A 20,649-nucleotide genomic window follows, 5' to 3' on the forward strand; every position below is an offset into this window, starting at 1 on the left:
AGCCTGAAGTTGACAACGTACTAACCAATATGGTGTGCGAACCTCACCTAAACCTAGGCAGTTATATAGTAATCAAATCTCATGAGATTCCACACTTTGAACTAATGTTGATTGCAACCAGTGATAATGCATAGAACAAATAGATCTAATACTCATTAACAGGCATGAGTTTCAGCACAGAGCTGCAAGTGGTTGCTGCCAATGTAATACCGAGGTAGGTCAAAGAGCAGTCTGCATAATTAGCAGTTGGAAAGAAATGGGTTTTCAAGCAGCTTATCACTGAGGCATTTCATGGAATAAAGATATTATGTCACCTTCACAAACTTCTTGGTATGTGGTTCTAATTTCAAGTGGTGGGTATCGTGGAAACATTTCTCACAGCAATTGCTGAGAAAAGCGTTATCTATAGTGCCATATCTGTCAACTGCATCAGCATGTCGATGGGAGCTCTGCTATTATGCTCCTTTGATGTCTGATTCATGTTCTGCATTATTCCTGTGGTGCCATCGGACTCCAGCTGCACTGTTCAGTCTATGAGCAGAGGAAATAGATCAAAATATTCCCAGATCCCTCCTTCTCCAGCACAGCCTCTGCCATAATCACTATCACAGCCTCCACCATAACCTTCCCCAACACCTTTTCCCATTTTACCCTGGTTTAATGTTTACCCAAAGCCCTGGTCTTTTGAATGACGCAGTGTTTTGACCCAAGACATTAACAATTCCTTCCCCCCAAGCCCACAGATGCTGCTCAACCCACCGAGATTTCTCCAGCTCCTGCACTTTATAAGCAGCCTTGGAATTTAGCAGTGACAATACGGTGTTGTGAAAGAGGGATAAACCCTCCCGTGTAGGGCTACCGCACAGGATCGAAGTGAGCTGCAGAAACTCGGTCAGCTTCATCATGAGCACTAGTCTCTGTGATGTCCAGGACATCTTCAGGGAGCAGTGCCTCAAAAAGGCAGCGCCCGTCATTAAGGCCCTCCATCACCCAGGTCATGCCTTGTTCTCATTGTTACCATCAGGAAAGAGGTGCAGAAGCCTGAAAGCACACACTCAGCTTCTTCTCCTTGCTCATCCAATTTCTAAATTGAACCTGTGAATGCTACCTCACTACCGTTTTTAGTTATAATTTTGCACTACTTATTTAATTTAATTATATATTTGTATATACATATTGTAATTCACAGTTTTTTTCTCAATTGTTACGTATTGCATTGTACTGCTGCTGCAAAGTTAACAGATTTCACAATATATGCCAGTGATATTAATCTGATTCTGATTCTGATATGGTACATTTGCACGTCTCATGTCAGCTCCTGCAGAGGTACAGTATGTACCAGTGACTATCAGAGGTAATGGGATGGTTCAGATAGTGCAGCTGGTAAATCTGCTCATTTCAAAACCAAATTTGTTGAGCAATTGGCTACTGCTTCCTTGTCTTCGCAATCAAGCTCTGTTTCGAATCCTGTCAATGCTCACCACTGATGTTTGATGAACCCCCTTTGCTTTGGACACCTTCAAAGGAGTTTGGAACTAAATCCCGACTGGTCTACAGTGGTGACGAGGAGCCCAGGAGGTGAGCTCGGTCACGGGGCTGAACAGTGTTGGAGGATGTAGGCAGACTTGGTCAGCTGGTGTTTGCAGTTAATACAGACACGTCGCTTCTCACATTCTCATAGTGACATGTGTGGTATTTACAGTAAATCTATTCTCTGCGGGCAGTATCTTCTGTTTGTTTGCTTAATATTCATTGGCTAATTTACAGACTGAAAAATGGGCTGGTCTACCCCTCCATCCCAACCTGATGCAGAAGGGTAGAAGTACGAGGTTGTAAATCCACATTTGGAATCTGAAAGTTAGTGTCATTGGTATGGGGGAGACTGTCAGGATCTATCTAGATACAGTACAGTGCAGGAAATCTTGGCAACGTACTGAATATACAGAAAGGGTGCCCAAGACTTCTACAAGATGGAGCAGAGAGCAGGTTTGTAAATTTGGCAAGGGAGCAAAGGATGTTGGGAATGGTGAGGGTGAAACGCCTCGGGAGGGGTGCAGGACAGTTGGCAGAGAAGGAGAGCCAAGGGCAGCGGGTGGCACGGGTGCAGGCACACTCAACCCTGAGGCACCAGGCAAAGTAATGTGATTCCAAACAACTGGTTTATTGAGCATGACTTCTGGTGCTTCCCGCTCCCTCCCCTCTCACTCCCCCCCTTTTCCCAACCATGATTCCCCTCTCCCTGCCCCCTTTCCACTCCCAGTCCACTACTGAGTCCGTATCAGAACCAGAGTTATCATCGCTCACATCGGTCATGAATTATGTTGTTTTTTGAGGCAGCAGTACAATGCAATACTTAAATTTACTACAGACTACAAAAGTCTTAGGCACCCTAGCCATACACGTATATGTGCTTAAGACTTTTGCACAGTACTGCAGTACCTAGGCCTTGACATGCTCGGTTTTGTTGGGAATGGTAGGTCCATTTTAATGAGTGGCCAAAAAGTAAAGACTTCAGTATTGTTAGGTTCAGCTTAACCTTGCAATATAGTACAAAAGTCTGTGGCTATGATTCAGGATTAGTAACCCAGAAAACATGAGCAAGGGAGCTTGATAATCTGATATTAAGAACAAAATCTGGCAATGAAAGGCTGGTCTTGCAGAAAATATTAATGACGTTATTGGATTTCCACAGAAACTAACTGGTTCATTCAGAGAATATTTTAGGAAGCTTAATTTATCAGCTGAGTCTATTTGACCCATTGAGTCAGTGTTGACTCCGAGACCAATCCCATTCCCCATTTTTTGCCCTCAAGTCTACTCTCTGACATACTAATAGATACTCTGCTGATTCTCCAACTGTGTGTACGCCAACAGCAGAGACAATTGACAGTGGCCAGTTACCTATCAACCCACAGCTCTGTGGATGTGGGTAGAAACTGGACCATGTGGAGGAAACCCATGCAGTTAAAGCAAAAGCATGCAGACTCCACGCGGACAGCATAGGGTTAAACCCAGGTCACTGGAGTCAGCCACACTACTAGTACATCACCGTGCCATCCATTCATATTTGCTTCTTGTACCTCACTGACTCCCGCAGCAGACAGACACAAAACCCTATCAGAGTAACCCAAAATGGACAATATATAATGGCTTTGCCAGTAAGGTCCAGAGCTTGAAAGTGAATGACAAAGCAATGAAGCAACTCAGATTAATCTTCATTTCTTTTTTAGGCAATGGAGAATGTGCTCAGCCTGACCACCAGGACACGCCTTCCTGTGCTACATTTCACATCTTCCTTTGTCGATGTCACAACTCTCCAGCTGCTCCCATTCAAAAGGCCATAATACCATAAAACAGAGGAGCAGAATTAAATCTGCTTCATCATTCCATAATGGCTGATTTATTATCCCTCTCAACCCCATTCGCCTGGTGAGCTTTAACACCCTGACTAATTGAGAACATATCAATTCCTGCCTTAAATATGCCCAATGACATGGCTTCCACAGTCAACTGCGGCAATGAATTCCACAGATACACTACGCACAGGCTAAAGAAATTTCTCCTCATCTCTGTTCTAAATGGTCATTCCTCTATTCTGAGGCTGTGCTCTCTGGTCCGAGAATCACCCACTGCAGGAAACATCCTCTCCACATGCACTCTATCAAGCCCTTTCAATATTTGACAGACTTCAGTAAGATCCCTCTCATTCTTCTGAACTTCAGAGACGACAGGCCCAGAGTCACTAAACACTTCCCTTTTGTTCACAGAATTATTCTTGTGAATAATTTAAAAAAGGAGGGAGAGAGAAACCGGGAAATTATAGACCGGTTAGCCTAACATCGGTGGTGGGGAAACTGCTGGAGTCAGTTATCAAGGATGTGATAACAGCACATTTGGAAAGCGGTGAAATGATCGGACAAAGTCAGCATGGATTTGTGAAAGGAAAATCATGTCTGACGAATCTCATAGAATTTTTTGAGGTTGTAACTAGTAGAGTGGATAGGGGAGAACCAGTAGATGTGGTATATTTGGATGTTCAAAAGGCTTTTGACAAGTTCCCACACAGGAGATTAGTGTGCAAACTTAAAGCACACGGCATTGGGGGTAAGGTATTGGTGTGGGTGGAGAATTGGTTAGCAGACAGGAAGCAAAGAGTGGGAATAAACGGGACCTTTTCAGAATGGCAGGCGGTGACTAGTGGGGTACCCCAAGGCTCAGTGCTGGGACCCCAGTTGTTTACAATATATATTAATGACTTGGATGAGGGAATTAAATGCAGCATCTCCAAGTTTGCGGATGACACGAAGCTGGGTGGCAGTGTTAGCAGTGAGGAGGATGCTAAGAGGATGCAGGGTGACTTGGATAGGTTGGGTGAGTGGGCAAATTCATGGCAGATGCAATTTAATGTGGATAAATGTGAAGTTATCCACTTTGGTGGCAAAAATAGGAAAACAGGTTACTATCTGAATGGTGGCCGATTAGGAAAAGGGGAGGTGCAATGAGACCTGGGTGTCATTATACACCAGTCATTGAAAGTGGGCATGCAGGTACAGCAGGCGGTGAAAAAGGCGAATGGTATGCTGGCATTTATAGCGAGAGGATTCGAGTACAGGAGCAGGGAGGTACTACTGCAGTTGTACAAGGCCTTGGTGAGACCACACCTGGAGTATTGTGTGCAGTTTTGGTCCCCTAATCTGAGGAAAGACATCTTTGCCATAGAGGGAGTACAAAGAAGGTTCACCAGATTGATTCCTGGGATGGCAGGACTTTCATATGAAGAAAGACTGGATGAACTGAGCTTGTACTCGTTGGAATTTAGAAGATTGAGGGGGGATCTGATTGAAACGTATAAGATCCTAAAGGGATTGGACAGGCTAGATGCAGGAAGATTGTTCCCGATGTTGGGGAAGTCCAGAACGAGGGGTCACAGTTTGAGGATAGAGGGGAAGCCTTTTAGGACCGAGATTAGGAAAAACTTCTTCACACAGAGAGTGGTGAATCTGTGGAATTCTCTGCCACAGGAAACTGTTGAGGCCAGTTCATTGGCTATATTTAAGAGGGAGTTAGATATGGCCCTTGTGGCTACGGGGGTCAGGGGGTATGGAGGGAAGGCTGAGGCGGGGTTCTGAGTTGGATGATCAGCCATGATCATAATAAATGGCGGTGCAGGCTCGAAGGGCCGAATGGCCTACTCCTGCACCTATTTTCTATGTTTCTATGTTTCTATGAATCTCCTCTGGATCCTCTCCAATGCTAGCACATTTTTTCTGAGATAAGAGGCCCAAAGCGACTCATAATATTTCAAATGTGGTCTGACCAGTGCCTAATAAACCTCAGTACCACATCTTTGCTTTTATACTCTAGTCCTCTCAAAATGAATGCTAACATTTCATTTGCCTTCTGCACCACGACCCAACTTGCAACTTAACCTTTCGGGAATCCTGCACAAGTGTGGTAATATGACGTATCAGAACATGATTGGAGAGAGTTCTGAGCATGCGCAGAAATGATAGAATGTTCGAGACATGCTACTACAAAATGTGGTTTTGTTGTTGCTGTAAATAAAAGTTCTATGTCTTCCAGAATATGATTCTTTATTAGTAACCTATGGTACGTATAAATATAAAGAACACAACAACAAGGACTCCCAAGTCCCTTTGCACCACTAATTTCTGAGTTTTCTCCACATTTAGAAAATAGTCTATGCCTTTATTCCTTCTACCTGCTAATTAAATTTGCCGACAACACTACACTGATTGGCCTAATCTCAAATAATAATGAGGCAGCCTACAGAGAAGAAGTCACCACCCTGACACAGTGGTGTCAAGAAGACAACCTCTCCCTCAAGGTCGCAAAAACAAAGGAGCTGATTGTGGACTACAGGGGGAATGGAGACAGGCTAACCCCTAATGACATCAATGGATCTGGGGTTGAGAGTGAATAGCTTTAATAGCATAAACATTACCGAGGATCTCACGTGGTCTATGCATACTGGCTGTGTGGTGAAAAAGGCACAACAGCGCCTCTTTCACCTCAGACAGTTGAAGATGTTTGGTATGGCCCCCCAAATCGTAAGCATTTTCTCTAGGGGCACAATTGAGAACATCCTGACTGGCTGCATCACCGCCTGGTATGGAAACTGTACTTCCCTCAATTGCAGGACTCTGCAGAGAGTGGTGCGGACAGCCCAGCGCATCTGTAGTTGTGAACTTCCCCACTATTCAGGACATTTATAAAGACAGGTGGGTAAAAAGGGCCCAAAGGATCACTGGGGACCCTAGTCACCCCAACCACAAACTGTTCTAGCTGCTACCATCCGGGAAATGGCATTGCAGCATAAAAGCCAGGACCAACAGGCTTCAGGACAGCTTCTTCCACCAGGCCATCAGAATGATTAATTCATGCTGATGCAACTATATTTCTATGTTATATTGACTGTCCTGTTGTACATACTATTTATTATAAATTACTATAAATTGCACATTGCACATTTAGACAGAAACATAACGTCAAGATTTTTACTCCTCATGTATATGAAGGATGTAAGTAATAAAGTCAATCTAATTCAATTCAATTCTACCAAAGTGCATCACCATATATTTAGATACACTATTCCTTCTGCCATTTCTTTGCCCATTCTTCCAATTTGTTAAAGTGCTCCTGCAGACACCCTGCTTCCTCAACACCACCTGCCCCTCCAACTATCTTCATATCATCTGCTAACTTGGCCACAAAGCCATCAATTCCATCATCCATATCATTGGTGTATAATGTGAAAAGAAGTGATCCCAATACCGACCACTGAGGAACACAACTAGTCATTGGCAGCCAAACAGAAAAGGCCCTCTTTATTCCCACACTTTGCCTCCTGACAGTTGGCCAATCTTCTATCCATGCTAGTATCTTTCCTGTAATACCATGGGCTCTTATCTTGTTAAGCAGCCTCATTTGTTGTACCTTGTCAAAGGCCTTCTGAAAATCCAAGCAAACAACATCCACAGACTCTCCTTTGTCCATCCTACCTGTTAGTTTCTCAAAGAATTCCAGCAGATATGTCAGGCAAGCTTTCACCCTAAGGAAACCATGCTGACTTTGACCCATTTTATCATGTGCCTCCAAGAACCCTGAAACCTCATCCTTATTAATGGACTCCAATATCTTCCCAACCACTTAAGTCAGGCTTACTGGCCTATAATTTCCTTTTTTCTGCCTCCGTCCTTCTCAAAGAATGGAGTAACATTTGCAATTTTCTAGTCCTCTGGAACTATTCCAGACTCTATTGATTCCTGACAGATCATTACCAGTGCCTGAACAATTTCTTCAACTTCCTCTTTCAGAACCCTAGGATGTAGTCCATCTGGTCCAGGTGAGTTATCTACCTTCAGACTTCTCAGCTTCCCAAGCACCTTCTTCTTAGTAATAGCAACGGCACTCACTTCTGCCCCTTGACACTCCAGAATTTCTGACCTACTGCTGGTGTCTCCCACAGTGAAGACTGGCACAAAATACTTCTTAAGTTCATCCAAAGTTTCTTTGTCCCCCATTGCTACCTCTCTAGTGTCATATTCTCTCCTTACAGCTTTTTAGTTGCCTTCTGTTGGTTTTTAAAAGTGTTCCAATCCTCTAACTTCCCACTAATATTTTACTATGTTATACACCTTCTCTTTTGTTTGTATGCTGTATTTGACTTTCCTTTTGAGCCACAGTTGGGTCATCCTTCCTTTAGGATATTTCTTCATCTTTGAGATGTATCAATCCAGCACCTGTTTGGAATTTCCTTTCCTCTACTTGGCTTAACCAAAAGCTGCTCTAAAAAGCCATCTCGTAGGCATTCTGCAAAATCCCTCTTTATAATCCAGCACCAAACTAATTTTCCCAATCTACCTGCATATTGAAATGACTTTCGTAACATTGTCCCTTTTACATGCCTTTTCTATCTCCCATTGTAATTTGTATTCCGCATCCTGGCTACTGTTTGGAGGTTTGCACATAACTCTCATCAGGGTCTTTTCACTCTTGCAGTTTCTTAACATTACCCACAATGATTGTGCGTCTTCTGATCGCATGTCACCTCTTTCTAAGGATTTGATTTCATTTTTACCAACAGAGCCACTCCACTCCCTCTACCTACCTGCTTGTCCTTCTGATGCAATGCGTACCAATGGATGCTAAGCTCCCAACTATGACCTTATTTCAGCCATGGCTCAGTGAAGCCAACAGCGTCATGCCTGCCAAACTCTAACTGTGCTACAAGATCATCTACCTTATTCTGTATACCGTGTGAATTTAGATCTAACCTACCATCCTCTATTCAGCACCTTTTTCAATTTTGCCACCATGCTACACTTTAACTCATCCCATTGACTGCAATTTTACCCTGTCACCACCTGTCTTCCCTCACAGTCTCACTACACATGGCTTTGACTTGTATACCAACTGCCCCATCTTCAGCCCACCACCCTGATCACCACCCCCGTGCCAAATCAGTTTAAACACTCCCCAACAGCTCTCCAGCAAACCTGCCTGCAAGGATGTTGGTCCTCCTCGGATTCATGTGTGACCCGTCAATAGACAATAGACAATAGGTGCAGGAGTAGGCCATTTGGCCCTTTGAGCCAGCACTGCCATTCACTATGATCATGGCTGATCATCCACAATCAGTACCCTGTTCCTGCCCTCTCCCCATATCCCTTGACTCCACTATCATTAAGGGCTCTATCTAACTCTTTCTTGAAAGCATCCAGAGAATTGGCCTCCACTGCCTTCTGAGGCAGAGCATTCCACAGATTCCACCACTCTCTGGGTGAAAATGTTTTTCCTCAGCTCCGTTCTAGATAGCCTACCCCTTATTCCCAAATTGTGGCCTCTGTTTCTGGACTCCCCCAACATCGGGAACATGTTTCCTGCCTCTAATGTGTCCAATCCCTTAATAATCTTACATGTTTCAATCAGATCCCCTCTCATCCTTCTAAATTACAGTGTATACAAGTCCAGTCGCTCCAATCTTTCAACATATGACAGTCCTGCCATCCCGGGAATTAACTTTGTGAACCTCCGCTGCACTCCCTCAATGGCAAGAGTGCCCTTCCTCAAATTTGGAGACGAAAACTGTACACAATACTCAAGGTATGGTCTCACCAGGGTCCTGTACAACTGCAGAAGGACCTCTTTGCTCCTATACTCAATTCCCCTTGTTATGAAGGCCAACATGCCATTAGCTTTCTTCACTGTCTGCTGTACCTGCATGCTTATTTTCAGTGATTGATGAACAAGGACACCTAGATCTCGTTGTACTTCCCCTTTTCCTAACTTGACACCATTCAAATAGTAATCTGCCTTCCTGTTCTTGCCACCAAAGTGGATAACCTCACATTTATCCACATTAAATTGCAACTGCCCACTCACCCAACCTGTCCAAGTCACCCTGCATTATCTCAACATCCTCCACACATTTCACTCTGCCACCCAGCTTTGTGTTATCTGCAAATTTGCTAATGCTACTTTTAATCCCTTCATCTAAATCATTAATGTATATTGTAAATAGGCGCGGTCCCAACACTGAGCCTTGCGGTACCCCATTAGCTACCGCCTGCCATTCTGAAAGGGACCTGTTAATCCCTACTCTTTGTCTCCTGTCTGCCAACCAATTTTCTATCCATGTCAGTACCTACCCCCAATACCACGTGCTCTCATTTTGCCCACTAATCTCCTATGTGGGACCTTATCAAAGGCTTTCTGAAAATCCAGATACACTACATCCACTGGCACTCCCTTGTCCATTTTCATAGTTACATCCACAAAAAATTCCTTTTTGTACAGGTCCTACCTTCCACACTAGAGATCCTAATGACCTAGAACCACGAAACCCTCCCCCCTGCACCAGTCCCTTAGCCACACATTCACCTGTGAAATCATTCTATTCTTACCTTTACTGGCGTGTAACAATCGGAGATTACAACCCTGGAGGTCATGCTTTTGGGCTTTCTACTTAACTCCCTATATTCACTCTTCAGCACCTCCTCCCCTTTCCTACCTAGGTCGTTGGTACCAATTTGTATGATGACTTCCGGCTGTTCACCCTTCCCCTTTAGAATGCTGTGGATCAGACTGGAGGTATTCATGACCTTGGCACCAGGGAGGCCACATACCATCCTGGTATCTCTTTCATATCCATAGAATCTGCTGTCTGCTCTTCTGACTATGGAATCCCCTATCACTACTGCACTCCTCTTCTCCCCACTTCCCTTCTGAGCCACAGAGCCAGACTTAATGCCAGAGACCTGGTCCCTGCGGTTCCCTCCTAATAGGTTGTTCAACCCCCAGAAGTATCCAAAGTGGTATACGTATTACTGAGGGCAGCAACCACAGGGGTACTCTGCCTACTCCATTTCCCTCTCCTGATAGTCACCCATGTACCTGCCTCAGTAATTTAGGGGTGAGTACTTCCCTCTGTCTCATATCTGTGAACTCCCCATTCTCCCATATTAGCTGAAGGTGTTTGAGATGCAGCTATAGTTCCTCAGCACAGTCATTAAGGAAATGCAGCTCAGTACACTTCATGCAGACTAGAGGCTTCCCAGAGTTCCCACATCTCACACAAAGAACATACCACTAACCCTGCACCCATAGTCACTGCACTACTTTGTACTAATGGACAAAGAAAGAGAAAAAAAACTTACTAGAAACTTACTTAAAGTCTCCATCAGTTCTTGCCCAAGCCTGCTGAGCCAAAGCCTGCCCATTCGAACACTGTCCACTCCAACAATGGCCGCAGTTCTTACACCTCCCTTCTTTTTATTGACCTTTGTCAAGTGCCTAAGATTCACTCTTTGAGCAGATAACCTTGTCCACAATTTATCATCGTGGTCACAGTGGCTTTACCTGCTCAGAAACCTCCCAGTCCTTTGTCATCCTTGCATCTCCCTCCCAGTTCTGAGGAAGGGTCTTCAACCTGCAACCTTAACTCTGTTTCTGTTCCCGCAGATGCATCCTGGCCTTCTGAGATTTTCCATCCATTTTCTGCTTGTATTGACTCCTGATGGCTTGTGAGCCATTGGAGTTTGAATGAACTGTTCATAACCTACCAACCAAGAGGCAGTGATCTATAACATTCCCTCCCAGTCATTATGAGCTCCTGGACTAATGTAATGCCAGCCCAAGCCTCAATATGAACTTTAAGATTGGCCCACATCCAAACCTGGCCAACTGACAAGCCCGGCAGGTACCAGAGAATGTGAATAGGTTTGAGTACTGGGCCTAGACTCTGAAGAGTGAGGGTTTACTGCAGAGCACATATACTCTCACATCAAAACCAGTGAACTGCTGGAAAATCCCCAAAGCTCTGCACAGTGAGTACCACAAATTAATAATGAACATCAGAGTTGAGCTGTGGAATATATAAAAGAGCAGAGGAAGAGATTGTGGAACCAGTATCAGATAAGCTTTCCCCCTGTACTTACCCACTTAGCTGCAAGTTTCTATTTTTTTTTGATTAACTAGTATGATTAAGATAAATACTGTATTGTAGAGAAGTAGATGGCCTCTCTCGAATGTCACATACTTTGACCTTTTAGTCCACAAGTTTTTGATTGATTCATTCAAACTTAAACAGTTCATGGCCTGTCAGAAGGTTGACATTTACTCAGACTGATCTCTTTTCCAGAGATGAGAGATTACAGATGCTGGAATCTGGAGCAAAAATTAAAATGGGCTGCTGGGGGAACTCAGCAGGTCAGGCAATCTGTGAGGGATAACAGACGGTCAGAATTTCAAGTCCAGCCGAAGGGTCTCGACCCAATACATTGATTGATCATTTCCCTCCCTGACCTGCTGAATCTCACGAGCAGTTTGTTTTTATTCTCTATTCCAGACACTCAGGCAGTGTATGTAATTCCAGTGTCAAATTAATCTGAGCCATTGCCCTTCCCTGACGTGAGATTGGAGCGTTTCTCCCCAATACTTTTTGGAGCGAATCCATAACCGGGTGAGCAATGAGGTAGTTGCAAAGGAAGAGAAGTTATAATGCATGCACAGGGAATTAATGAATGAGTAAATTCAGAATTTAAAAAAACAGTAAATGTTGGAAACACTCAGCAGACTGTGTAGCATCTGCGGAAAGCAAAACTGAGTTTATGCATCATGTCAAAGTCCCCTCAACGGAACCCTACCTTGGCAAACGTAGAAACCTGGGAATTACGTTACATACAGATTGCAAGAGGAAAGGACTCCTTTAATCGTGTGAGTCATGTTTTGTGTTTGCATCGAGTTCCCATTAATTAAGCAGTTTCTATTTTGTCGGAAGGGGAGATCATTCAGCTTTTTGAGTCTGTTTTGACATCCAGACCTCAGCTGATCTATAACTCCACACCACTGCTGAATCCACCTCAATATTTTTCACCCATTGAGAGACCTCTCCATATCAGATATGAAGGCTTCCATTGACTCCTAAGAGCTAATGCTCTTCATCAAAGTAGCTTCTGCTTAGGTTTACCCAAATACAACCAAACCCACGTGAGAAAGTCTGAACAGCAGCTTGTTTTGGTTTTAAACCTGCACCGAGGAAGACAAGAAACAGGAGAAAGCCTCCTTTCACCTTTGTTGGCAGTGGATTACCTGGCATCACGCAGTTTTAACCAACCACACTTAGCCAGAGACTCGGGTGTCCACAAGGTTTGGCCTGAACAATTCAAACAATCCCACTAGAAACCTTCTGCCACAAACAAGTGACAATCTGCAGAAGCTGCTGAGGGGTCTCGGCCTGAAATGTTAACTGTACTCTTTCCCACAGATGCTGCCTGTCCTGCTAAGTTCCTCCAGCCACTCTGGTTTTTGGAGATGACCATCCCCCACAATACACATCTGCTCTCCGCTCTATCACCACCTAATCTCACCTCCCACAACCACTTACCTCCTATGCACCCCACCCTCGTATTTTTACATTTAGACTTGCAGAAGGGTAATGGGCGCTCCAGACCAACGAGCCTGCGCCACCCAATTTCACCCATGTGACCCTTTAACCCATTCCATGTGCCTCTGGAATGTGGGAAACCCTCGCCGTCACGGGGAGAACTTAAAAACTTACAGACAGAGGCGGAACTGAACCCGGTCACTGATGCTGTGATCGTGTTTGCTAACCGCTACATTATAGTGCCACCTCATGTTGGACAGACTGCTTTCTCACCCCACAGAGCCCTCACCAGCCCCATCATGTTACTCACACCCCTCAGCCCTCACATCCTCAGCCCCTACTCCTACTCTTCACATCCTCATCCTCATCCCTCACCCCTCACACCTCACACCTCACATCCTCATCCCTCACCCCCCACACCTCACATCCTCATCCCTCACTCTTAACACCCCACATCCTCAGCCCTCACCCTTCACATCCTCATCTCTCACCCCTCAGCCCTCACATCCTCAGCCCCCACATCCTCAGCCCCTACTCCTCACATCCTCATCCTCATCCCTCACATCCTCATCCTCATCCCTCACATCCTCATCCTCATCCTTCACCCCTCACATTCTCAGCCCCTACTCCTCACATCCTCATCCTCATCCCTCACCCCTCACATCCTCAGCCCTCACTCCTCAGCCCTCACTCCTCACATCCCACATCCTCAGCCCTCACATCCTCATCCCTCACATCCTTAGCCCTCACTCCTCAGCCCCCACTCCTCACATTCCACATCCTCAGCCCTCACATCCTCATCCCTCACCCCTCACATCCTCAGCCCTCACATCCTCATCCCTCACTCCTCACATCCTTATCCCTCACATCCTTAGCCCTCACTCCTCAGCCCCCACTCCTCACATCCCACATCCTCAGCCCTCACATCCTCATCCCTCACCCCTCACTCCTCACATCCTCGGCCCTCACATCCTCACCCCTCACATCCTCAGCCCTCACATCCTCATCCCTCACCCCTCACATCTCACATCCTCATCCCTCACCCCTCACACCTCACATCCTCATCCCTCACATCCTCAGCCCTCACTCCTCACACCCCAGATCCCTCACACATTACATTCTCAGCCCTCATATCTTCATCTGTCACCCCTCATCCCTCACATCCTCACCTCTGATATCCTCATCCCTCACACTCTCACTCCTCACACCCCTCACCCCTCGCATCCTTATCCCTCACCCCTCACTCCTCACATCCTCAGCATTCACCCCGCACACCCCCATCCCTCACACTCTCACCCCTCATGTACTCACACCTTCATCCCTCATCTCTCACACACCCTCACTCCCTCCCCCCACCCACACCAATGTTCTTTCACCCCTCATCCATGACACTTTCCCTGGTCATTGACAAATGCATCCGCTCACCCTCCCCTCCAACCCTGCCTCACTCCCCCAGACCCTGTCCCACTCACACCCCTTTCTCTTCCCTCTTCACCTTGATATATAGGAGGATCACTCAGTCAAATAGGCAGCTGATAGGGTAGAGGATTAGAATGTGCCCTGTGCCACGTAGGCACTGGTGGCTTGTGAGTTGCCCTTTGGTAACAGCTCATGAAATCCTGAATCCACACACAGTGCAGGGAATGAACACAGAATGGATGAGGAGTTCAAGTCACCCTAGTGTGAATCATCTGTACCTCAGACACCGCGCAATTCTCACCCAGGTACCTGCAACAGTTGGTTCAGATCGAAACCCTCTCCAGCTCATCCACGACATAAGCAGTGATGCCAATGAGTTACCGTGGGATATTTTCCACAGCTCCACTGCAGTGAATGGTTGCCACACACTCACACACAGGAAAAGAGCAGCCTATTAGTTCTGTTGAGCAAGCTTGCCGCCAGAGTGATTTCAGATCTCACTCCCACCACTTTATATATCTGATAACGTTGAGGCACCAATGAGCTCAGAAAGGAGTGGCCAGCTCCCCCATTTGTGATGCTGACAAACTCTCTGCTCTTTCCCTTGTGATTATTGCCTTCAGTTTCTTCTTGCTTTTTGTAATTTTGTCTCTCTTTCCTCATTCTCACCATCCCTCTCTTTCTTGTTCCCTTCCTCCCTTTTCCCTATGTTTGTACTCTTACTTTTATAGTTCCTACACCTTCTGCCCTTTCCCAGCCATTGTGAAACTTTTTAATTAGAATCCTGATGAAGGATCTCAGCCCAAAACATTGACTGTCTATTTCCCTGGCGGTCTGAGTTCTGCAGAATTATGTGTGTGTTGCTCAAGATGTCCATGCAGCATCTGCAGAATCTTTAGTGTTTTATTTCAGTGTGATCTTTTCTCCTTCCCTTCCTTCTTTTCCACTCTGTGCTCTTTGCACATTTGTTTTCATCATTCCCCAGGACAATTGTCCCACTCACTTGAGTAAGGGATCAGATGCTGTTTCTGCGGACATGGCAAAGAATCTCTGTATAACACTCTGGCACAGAATGAGTCCTTCAGCCCTGCCTCACACTAGTGATTATTAAGGAAGTTGAACTTAGCCATTTTCTTTTAAAAGAACTATTTTAAAAACTGCATCTCTCATCATTCTGGTAAAAACATGTGCTGCTGAAATTCTGTACTCATCCTCCAACTTGCTTTCTCATGTTGCTGACCTTTAATTTGTTTTCTGACTCATCAACCATTGGAAATCTTAAATTAAAACAGAAAACACTGGATTCACTCAGCAGGCCAGGTAGCTGCTCTGACAGATGGTTTTCAACCTGAAATGTTACCCCTTGTTCCTTTTCCTACAGACACTGCTCAGACCTGCAGAATGTCTCCAATATTTTCCATTTTTTATTTCCGATTTCCAGCATCTGCATTTTCCTAGCTGGTGGAAATAGGGTTTGTTTCCTTATTTATGCATCTAAGCATTTTCTTTATAATCACAGCTGTTAGGCACCCGTTGTAGTACGGAAAAGAAATCCAGTTGTTTGTGGCATCTCATTGCTACTGTTTATTTCAGTTCTGCACCACCTCAGAAAGGGGGCCTTCTCATTCAGGAAAGGGCTGAGGAGGTTAAGGAGCCAAAAATACTTGATGGTCATTATCGGTTTAGTATTTTGTATCTTAACTCGGAAAAAAAAACTCATAACCTTCTCTTAGCAATTTTATTAACCTGCTTTTGCACTAAAATGGAACATACGTTTCTTCAAGGGATGCCCACTTTAAATAAATTTTCCTCTGCTTTTGATGGTAATTCTGTGATTCCTTCTCTTGCAGCTCCTCTCTTCGTGTAGACTCTCCATGTAGACTCTCAGTGTAGTGTAGACTCTTCGTGTAGACTCTCCGTGTAGACTCTTCGTGTAGACTCTCCGTGTAGACTCTCCGTGTAGACTCTCACTGTAGTGTAGACTCTCCGTGTAGACTCTCCATGTAGACTCTCAGTGTAGTGTAGACTCTTCGTGTAGACTCTCCGTGTAGACTCTTCGTGTAGACTCTCCGTGTAGACTCTCCGTGTAGACTCTTCGTGTAGACTCTCCGTGTAGACTCTTCGTGTAGACTCTTCGTGTAGACTCTTCATGTAGACTCGCAGCTGCAGCCACAACTGCTTCCTCAGTTGAGCCCTGGTGCAGGGTCTTGACACAAAATATCAATGATCCATTTGTCTCCACATTGGATGCTTGATCTGCTGTGTTCTCCATCAGATTTTTTTTTAAGAATGTAAGAAATAAGAGCAGGATTCGGCCATCTGGCCCGTCAAACCTGCTCTACCATTCAATAAGATCATGGCTGATCTGGCCGTGGACTTATCTCCACCTCCCTGCCTTTTGCCATAACCCTTAATTCCCCTACTATGCAAAAATCTATCCAACCGTGTCTCCAATATATTTACTGAGGTAGTCTCAGTAAACGTGCCTTCCTCTGCAGAGGTAATCCCTGTGATTGAGGATGACTTCCCTCTACTCTGGTTCTGCACCTTCTGAGGTGACCGATGAAGCCAATGTGGGACCTATAGATTCTGCCTCAGGAGGAACAAAGAGTGCTCGACAGTATGGGTGGGTGGATTGATTGGCTATTGATTGATTGATTTTAAATCCTTCAGTGCTCTCCTGGAAGCTCCTTCTCCATTTTCAGTGGTCGGGGCCAGGGATTCTCATGAGTCATCAAGACCAAGGGGCTGATTGTGGACTTCAGGAAGGGTAGGATGAGGGAACACAAAACAATCCTCACAGAGGGATCAGAAGTGCAGAGAGTGAGCAATTTCAAGTTCCTGGGTGTCAGTATCTCTGAGGACCTAACTCGGACACAACATATTGATGCAGCTATAAAGAAGGCAAGGCAGCGGCTATAGTTCATTAGGAGCTTGAGGAGATTTAGTCTGTGAACTAAAACACTCAAAAACTTATACAAGTGTACCATGGAAAGCATTCTGACTGGCTGCATCACCACAAGATCGGAACAAGTTGCAGAAAGTTGTAAAATTAGTCAGCTCCATCATGGATAACAGCCTCCGTAGTATCCTAGACATCCTCAAGGAGCGGTGCCTTAGGAAAGTGGTGTCCATCATTAAGGACCCCCACCACCCAGGACATGCCCTTTTCACACTGTTACCACCAGGAAGGAGGTACAGAAGCCTGAAGGCACACACTCAGAGATTCAGGAACAGTTTCTTCCCCTCTTCCATCCAGTTCCTAAATGGACATTGAATCCATGAACACTACCTCACTACTTTTTGATTTCTGTTATTTTCCACCACTTACTTTAACTTAACTATTTATATATACTTGATATAACTCGGTTTATTTGTCATGTATTGCATTGTACTGCTGTCGTAAAGTTAATGAATTTCACGACGTATGCCAGTTAAATCTGATTCTAATTCTGAGTCAGTAAGGATGTTCCACTTTTCACGGAGGCTTTGTAAACAAATCTTGAACCATTTTCTCTCTTCTCCTGAAAGTCTCCTCCTGTGATAGAGCTCAGAGTAAATTCTCCTTTTCAGGAATCTCTGTAGGGCAAGCAAGCAACAGGACCCATGTATTGGAACTGGATGAGCATTCGGTGTTGGAGATAGTGTCTGCCAGAGGCTGCTAGCATTGATCCATTATCCTGCCCATGCGTTTGAGGGTTTTGCAGTGGTAGGTGATTGCCTTGAGGTACCTACTACAGGTGATCCAAGTCTCTGAAACACACAGGAAGGCAGGGAGCCCTGCTGAATTGTTAAGTTCATTATTCGGGGAGTGATAACAGTAATCTAGAAAATATCAGCAGGATTAGACTAAGTTTATAAACATCTATGGGAGGACAATCGTATTTGACACTTCGACTGGATGTTTTTTTTAATAATAAAGAGGAACCTAATTGGCCTTCACGAGTTTCCATATCCGTAAGAGATTCTAGAAAATGATCTTGCAGTGCAATCATTTTTAATGGAGCCATTTCAAGTGCAGGAGCATCGGACCAAGTGTATTTCTTTATAGAGTTCTTTCCTGATATACTGGCCTAAATCTATTACAAAAGGTGTGTTAACAGGGCACCTTCAGAGAGTGGTGGGTGCGTGGAATGCACTGCTAGTGAAGGTGGTATGGCAGATAAAGTAGGGTCTTTTAAGAGACTCTTAGATAGGTATGTGGAACTTAGAAAAATAGAGGGCTATGTGCCAGAGAAATTCTAGGCAGCTTCTAGAGTAGGTTACATGGTCGGCACAACGTTGTGGGCTAAAGGGCCTGTAATGTGCTGTAGATTTCTATGTTCTATGTTCTACGTTCAAAATATCAAAATGGTGTGGTCAGGATTGACATGGATTTACAAGGGAAATCCAGTGAATGTGGCATATTTGAGGGTGCCACGGGGGCATAGGAGTTAACGTGCCACAATTACAGCTCGGGGCGTCGGAGTTTGGAGTTCAATTCCGACGTTGTCTGTAAGCCAGCTTGTACGTCTCTTCCAGTGTGCACGTGGGTTTCTCCAGGCAATCCGGTTTCCTCCCACACTCCAAAGAGGTACCGATCAGCGGACTCACAGGGGCTTTGAGGGAGCTTGGGCAAGTCGAATGAGAGGGCAAGTAGATGCAGAGGCTGTGTAAAGAGGATAACTATGAACTTACCTACCCCTGTGGGAAAATCAGAAAGGCAGAGCTCTGTTTAAACGGTGATGGATCAGGAAATGCTGATGCACAAAGCATCTGAGGTCCTGGGTACCAGCCTCTGAACAGTTAAGAAAGCAATTGGCCTTCACCGCAAGTAATTTTGTATGAAAGTAAGGATGTCTTGCTGCAAATACACAAGGGCTTGGTGAGACCACACTTTAGTATTGCATGCAGTTTTGGTCTCCTTATCTCAGAAAGGAAATGCTTATCATAGAGAAAATGCAGTGAAGATTCACAAGGTGGATTCCTGGGATAGTAGAACAAAAATATGAAGTGAGACCCAGACTCACCAGTCATTTAGCCCAGGAGCCCAGAACTCTTCATGCATCAAAAGGGCTTCCATGCATTCATGCTATTCATTCCAGCCATTATCCATGTTAAATTTTCCCAATGTCACTGTCAAAAGTCCAGGAAGCCTACCTGATTCCTTCTTTCCACTTTTCCAGAAATTCAGCTCAAGAGCCAGCTCTGAGGCAAAGAGAGGTACTCATTGGGGTTCTTCATTTAAGGCTAAATTTTGTCGGTCATTATTATCTGTCTCCCTAGATCCCTCTTTGTTCTCCTCTGAAAGTTATCCAACAACAACACCCCACCCCCGACCCACACACACTATTTTTACCTACAGCCACATGTCCTATATGTCACCTGGTCTTAATAACGCAGAGATTCAGCTCAAACCATATCATTTCGTCTGCAGATCATATTTTCTTGGTATAATTCATTAGATTATAGATTTATGAGCAAGTAACCCTTCATAGTATAAAATACTTTGGATGAATCTGCATTTCTTTCTGCACATAATCAACTTTACTCCTCTCTGCTTTGACATGGAGGTACATAGAGCTTAGAAAAATAGAGGGCTATGTGGTAGGGGAATTTTAGACAGTTTCTAGAGTAGGTTACATGTTTGGTAAAACACTGTTGGCCAAGAGGCCTGTAATGTGCTGTAGATTTCTATGTTCTATGTTCTATGATAGTCTTTCTATGCTGTCCAAGGCAGAATTAAAGCAATGCATTATTTCAACATTTCTTTTCTGGCTTCTGCCCTCGATATTCCCAGTCCTGATGAAGGGTCACAGCCTGAAATGCCAATTGTTCATTTCCCTCTATAAATGCTGCCTGACCTGCTGAGTTCCTCCAATGTTTTGCCTGTATTACATTGCTTCAACGAGCCAAGTTTAATTAACTGTTAAATGAACAGAGAGGTTGAACAGAACTTTGAGGTAATTGCAGCATGAATCCGCCTAAGTTCCCCTTTCTTTGTGACTGCTTTCTAACTTGGCCTGTTGCCTGAGAGGCAGGGGTGGGAAGAGAAAGGCTAACTTCCTGAACTAGGTAGACTGGTGGAAGACACAAAGTCAGGAAGTCAAACTCCATGTGCCAGTGGATCTCTCAGGGATCAGTAACAGAGTCATAGGCAGATACACACGGAAACAGGCACCAAGTCCATACCTTTTACACCAATCTGGCAATAATCCTACTTTTTTATTCTGTCTCCTCCTCAGTCACGGGACAGATGGCAGTTAAGGTTATCTGGCAATCCCACACAGAATGAGCAGTTAACTGGTTTCAACAGATTCCCTGCTCATCTATACACCAGGGTG

The 20,649-nt window shown here is 44.8% G+C and overlaps 1 protein-coding gene across 2 annotated transcripts in view; it reads right to left on the bottom strand.

Moving 5' to 3' along the window:
* Positions 1–14,796, bottom strand: part of LOC134351306 (interleukin-9 receptor-like) — a 66,429-nt gene extending 51,633 nt beyond the window's left edge. The window contains exon 1 of one of the 2 annotated variants that reach the window (XM_063057374.1): positions 14,636–14,796. The gene's annotated coding sequence lies outside the window, so the exon portion shown is untranslated. Of the gene's footprint in view, positions 1–314; positions 444–14,635 lie in introns of those variants that run through there. The other variant, XM_063057375.1, reaches the window with a different exon arrangement.
* Between the last annotated feature and the right edge of the window lie 5,853 nt (positions 14,797–20,649).

The sequence above is a fragment of the Mobula hypostoma genome, chromosome 9 (genome assembly GCF_963921235.1).
Source record: "Mobula hypostoma chromosome 9, sMobHyp1.1, whole genome shotgun sequence".
Taxonomy (NCBI): Eukaryota; Metazoa; Chordata; class Chondrichthyes; order Myliobatiformes; family Myliobatidae; genus Mobula; species Mobula hypostoma.